General features: G+C 35.8%; 1 pseudogene; it reads right to left on the bottom strand.

Moving 5' to 3' along the window:
* Positions 1 to 1,504: 1,504 nt before the first annotated feature.
* LOC148204412 (calcium-dependent protein kinase 13 pseudogene) lies at positions 1,505 to 2,056 on the bottom strand (annotated as a pseudogene).
* Between the last annotated feature and the right edge of the window lie 3,944 nt (positions 2,057 to 6,000).

Raw genomic sequence — 6,000 nt, 5'->3', positions numbered from 1 at the left:
TTTTGTCAATAATATCGTATTATTAACAAATTTCAATCTCTTGATAACTTTTCTGTTTTTATATTCAGTATTTCTTGTAAAACTAACTCACCATGTGAAATTGTCTTTACCCATTAAGTTTTTGTTGTTATTTTAATTCAATGAACTTTTTTATATAGACTTTTTGGCACTATATAAATTTTTTTGACTTCGACCCATGAGATTAGTTCCAAGCTGGACCAAATTAATTACAACAACTCCATGCTATATCATCGTTAATTAATTTACTTGTGTGCCAGCTTCCTTTCTCTTGACTACGATTGTGTCCAAACATATTTGTCAGGTTGAACTTTCGTGGCTCTCATGAAAAACGATCCTATTTATAAGTATAAACGACCTTGATTTATTATGGTTCTAATGAACACGTTTAAGAGACCGAATTCTAAAACACAATGGACAGAAACCAAACTAAAAAGCCAACGTAGAAATGATTGTTGTCATTTTACTATTGTTAACCTAACCAAGCCAAATCATGTTATAGTTTCTCTGTTGTCTGTTACCTCCTTAATCCCTTACGACTTAAGGATGAAAAGTTTAACCAAACATACCTTATTCAAGAACTCTATAAAGTTTTTTATTCAAAAGTTGGCGCTTACACGTGATTCCGTTGGCGCTTGCTCATCACCCCACCAGACCAGTTTCCTTCTTCTCTTTTTTTCATTATTCATTATTATCAGTACGTTTGAAGGAAATTTCTATAATAATTTTAAATATATATATATATAAAAATATCCTTAGTTAATGTAAAAATATAAAAAAACAAATAGAACATTTGTTTCGGAGATATCCTCTATATGGAACAGGTGTATGAAGTCTGTTATTTTGTTCCTATGCCTAAAGCACTGACCAAAGATATCTTCATGAAAAGCACCATTATTTTGATGCAGGGTTAAAAAAACCGTATCTCCTTCCTTGTCTTTTTTTCTTCTTGCTGAATGCTGATGAAGTAAGATGTAACATTATAAATGTTGTCTGTGACAACTACATCGTCATTTTCTGTCGCCCACTTCTGAAATCATTCCAGAAAACTGAATTTTACATATTGGTGTTACAATACCTCGTCACTTCAAAAGTGAAGGTTGGTATTTATATTAATGAGAAATCATCACAGTAAGTAATTAATGAACTTACTTATAGTACTAAATATCTATAAATTAACTCCGTATGGTGTTAATGAAGATTAGATAATGCTGTAAAACTTCACACATCATAGTTAGAAATTAAAAAAAAAAACTGGTAAAATAATACTTTAGTATGATATAGGTTTAATAGCCAACTTTGTCCATAGTTTGGTTCGCAAATCTCAATTTAGTCTCTATTTAGAAAAGTAATTGTAATGGATCCTTACTTGTAGATTTGTGAGTCAAGTTAGTCCCTTCCGTTAAATATAAGCAAACGGAGTTAATGGGATGATGATGTGGCAGTAATTAGTGGTTAGGTGTCAAAAAATGTGCTTACGTGTTGGTTAATTAGGAAATAAATTAGGGATTAGGAAATAAATTAGGGAAGAAAGATTCAGAAATGATTTTTTAATTGGGGAAGAAAGGATTTTATTCAGAAATTGGCCGCGGGCGACAATCCGGTCGAAGAGGTCACCCCCCTCGCAGAGCTCCATGACGAGGTGAACGACATTGTCATCCTCACAGGCTTCGCGGAGTGACACGATGCTGGGACTCTTGGGAAGGTAGCGCATGATGGCGACCTCGCGGCGGACATCCTCGACGTCGACGGCCGTCCTGAGCTTCCGCTTGGAGATGCTTTTGCAAGCGAGCAGCTCGCGCGTGTCACGGTCGATGCAGAGGTAAGTCACGCCAAACTCGCCGCGGCCGAGCTCGCGGTCCACGAGGTAGCGGTCCTCGACGTTCTCCATGGGCACGCCAGCGAGTACCGTGATCGGCGCCTTCTGTTTGACAACCTCAACCCCGGAACCGCGCTTGCCATGGTGGTCTGCGTTGGAGAAGCTCGATTTGACGTCCTCGCGAGCCACGACGGTCGGGGATCTGCAGCAGTTTCCCATGGTAGGAGGAGCGGAGATCGCGGCGGAGGGGAGGGTTTGGGAGGAGATGGTGGACGAGGCGTGGTAGCGTTTCACATCATAATGCGGAAACCCTAACCCTAGAATGTGATTTTGAAAAAGAAGGTGTGATTGAAACGAAGGTGACGAAGACGAGAAGAAGAAGAAGAAGAAGAGTAAAAGAGTAGCGAGTGAAGGTGGATGTGTGAGGGTGTACGGTAACAGCTGGGGATGCGGTTTTTTAGGAGCTAGGAACCTCGGGTTTTCGCCATTTCATATATAAATTTAGGTTTAATACCACGTAAGCAACACCTAACCACTAATTACTGCCACATCATCATTTCATTAACTCCGTTTGCTTATATTTAATGGAAGGGACTAACTTGACTCACAAATCTACAAGTAAGGATCCATTACAATTACTTTTCTAACGAGGGACTAAATTGAGATTTTCGAACCAAACTGGGGACAAAATTGAGTATTAAACCTATGATATATTATCGAAATAACTTTTTACACTGTGATCTGTCAAATCACCATATTTATGACTTTTAAAATATTTGTTATAAAAGTCAACAATTTAATATGAAGAGTCCATCAAAAGAATGCATATTTTTAATTTTGATAAAAAGAATGTATTGTTTGTACCAACGCATTTAAACTAAATCCTTTAAGTAATTAAAAAAAGGGGGACTTGTGATATATATCATATAATCCACTGATAATTAATTTTTTATAAACTTCAATAAGGAAAAAAATTGGATCTATGAACAAGTTAAATCCGTCATTATTGGTATTGGTGGGGGCTTAGAGTAATCTGGAAATCACAGCCTAATCTTGTTCATGATATGATGTATTTCTAACTATTTCTTTATTATATGTCAATTGACGTTTGAATTGACTTCATGTGAATTATGAGCATGCTTGATTAGTAACTCTTTTTTAATATATATACACGTTTTAAATTATACATCATACTAAAGTTTAGTATTATTCATACTAAACTTAGGTATTATTATATACCTAAGTTTTGCAATTTAGGTGGACATCAAATTATACACTAAAATGGAGTGCCTTTTTTTTAAATATACACGTTTATGTGAGGTTCTCTGTGTGTATTACAAAGTTTTTTTTCTTTCTTTTTGTAAAATTTAATATTTATTGCAATACAAAATATTTAAAACATCAGAAATGAGGTTAAAAATACTTATATTTTTTATTCAGAGAAATAAATAAAGGTGATTTTATATACTATTCTAAGCTATAAATGATACTGAGAAGACTTATTTAACATATTTACTTATAATAAAACCTTTAGGAGTTTGTTTAAAAGAAAATTAGACTTAATTTAATCTGAGTGAATAAATATAAAAGTCAAATTTTTTTGTCTATGTTATTGCACTCATATTAACTATTGTTATCCTTTCACGAGTTGTATAAAAATATTTTCAAAACAATTTTTTTAACTAGTAGATAATCTCTCTAGAATGTTTACTCACAAGTGTCTTAATAAAAACAATTTCAAAGCATTTTAAAGATTTATTCAATCCCATTTTACAGATAACATGCTAATATAATGGAGTCAATTCTTTAAAGAACAAGAAAGAAAATCCAACATAACAAAAATGAATAACAAAGACCAAGCGGTCAATATATACCTTTCTTTAATGGTAAAAAATTGGATTAAATTAAATTAAATATTCTTAACATGAAATTATAATTTATATACGTTTCAAACTTTGATATATTTTGATATCTAAACCTTAAAAATAAATAAATATAGTCTCTTAATCCAACGATATCAATTTATTTTAAATGAACTATAGACTGATATTTGAGTTAGAACATGTCAAACAGTGAAAACAACTCAAATGTCACTTTGAAACGTTATTTGACTAAAACAAATGTGATGTTGTTAGGTTACAAAGACTATATCTATTCGTTTTCAAAATTTGTGAACCACATTATATCAAAGTTTGGACAATGACAAATTAAAATTTCATGTTAAAGTGTAAGGATTAAAAACTTATTTACTCCCTACCTTTTCTTTACTACAATAAGCAATGCAAGAATATTGTATTCCTTAGGTTATGTGACATGTGCTTATGCTGAAATGGGACAAGGACAACCACCTGTGTTGAATCCGTACCAAACGTTCCCCTTGTTCCGTGCTCCAATGATCCGATAGATCTTGTAGTTCAAAAGTCTTGTATACCGAGCGTCCTTGTTCCAGAATATTAAGCACCGAAAGGGGGGAGACCTACAGAAGACACTCCGACGCTCAAGTCAGATTTTATCTCCATAGGTCTTTTATAATTCAATTATGTGTAAAAAGTCCTTTTACCTCGAAAGTAAACCCCTATTTATAGAGTTTAAAGGAATCTGACAAATTAATTTACCTCTTAATGATCATTAATGCAGACTTTAACCACTTAACAGTAGTTGTTGTGACATTAATTGCGTCTTAACTCTGTTCAACGGTTTTCAGGACCGAGCGGTTGTGGGACGCTTTCTTGGACATCCACTCACTCGATTTAATTGCAACTTAACTCTGCAATTTGTCATCCTTACCGATCGGCTAGATTCAGACCCATAGTAACATAAGCCCCCCGAGCCCTAGCAAAGTCTTTAAATGTTTGCGTAGGATTTCGAAGTCTTCACCGATCGGGTTAGGGCCTTGGATCGTGACAGGCGCATCAACTGTCACGTCCTTTCAATGTCTGCCAAATGGCGGGAAAAGTAGAAGCCGAAAAATTACGACTGTGAAAAATAGGCGGGAAAAGATGTAAATGTTATGTCGCGACGCTTGAACTGTTTGATCTTTTCCTTTTGGACTCTCCAGATGAACCGGGTGAACCGCCTTTACCACCTATATATAGTGATAAGATTACTCCATTTTTTCACTTTTAACCTCGAACTTCCTGATAACCGCACGATTTCTCTACCTTTCTTATTCTCAAAGTTCATACTTCATCTGTTCAGGTAGATAATGTCTTCTCACCGCGCTTCTTCTGACTTTGCCGGAGGATAGGGCGAGGGGTACGCTGACAACAGGGTTGCCACTTCTTCCTCTTCTACCTTGGGTGCTTTCGATGAGCGAAATGTCCCCGCCGGTGACCTGTCCCGTCAATCAAGCAGTGAGGATACCTCACGCGTCCTCGGAACTAGTGACAATGAACGAGCCATTATAATCGTGGACTTCGCCGGGGCTTGGGACAGACAACCCAGAAACTGAATTACTGTTGCCGGCTACGATTGGGCTCCCCACGAGGTTAAGAAATCGCTTCCTCCTTCCACTTTGGCCCTCCCCTCTTACACCTGGTCAGAAGCCTTAGCTTCGTCAAGGCGGCTGAAGATGCTAGCAAATTTCAAGTTGTCATCTGCCAGATGACTGAGCGGGCATGTCACGGACGGGAAAGTTTCGCCTTCGACTTCTTTTACGTCTACTTGACCTTGTTCAAGAACTTAAAAGTCCTTCTTCCTTTCTCCGAATTCCAGATGGGAGTTCTATGGGACTTAGATAAACCCTCTAAGGGTTTTAGACAACTATATATAGCCAACAGGTCTGAAATTAAAAAGACACAATACAATTGCTAGTGATAATCGATTATTGTAAGTAATAATCGATTATTCAAGTCCGTTACAGGGTTTTCAAAAGAGTGATAATCGATTATCCTGAGGAATAATCGATTATCTGCGAGACTTGGGCAATTCTCATCCAGACTAGGATAATCGATTATTTAAAGCAATAATCGATTATCTGCGAGAGCAATGATTTTTCAAAAAGGCTCGTGATAATCGATTATTACATCAAATAATCGATTATATGCGCAGATATCCTAAAGACAAGAAATTTCTAAGTGTTTACATGTTCAAAGTTATTCCTAATACATTTTTAGTCTACAAAAGTGATTTTAAATAAATTACAACTTCATTCTTCGAGTTCT

This window comes from Vigna umbellata, chromosome 1, assembly GCF_029865625.1.
Source record: "Vigna umbellata cultivar VRB3 chromosome 1, Vumbellata_1.0, whole genome shotgun sequence".
Taxonomy (NCBI): domain Eukaryota; kingdom Viridiplantae; phylum Streptophyta; class Magnoliopsida; order Fabales; family Fabaceae; genus Vigna; species Vigna umbellata.
The sequence above is the reverse complement of the archived record's forward strand: the minus strand, read 5'-3'. Positions and strand labels throughout refer to the sequence as shown.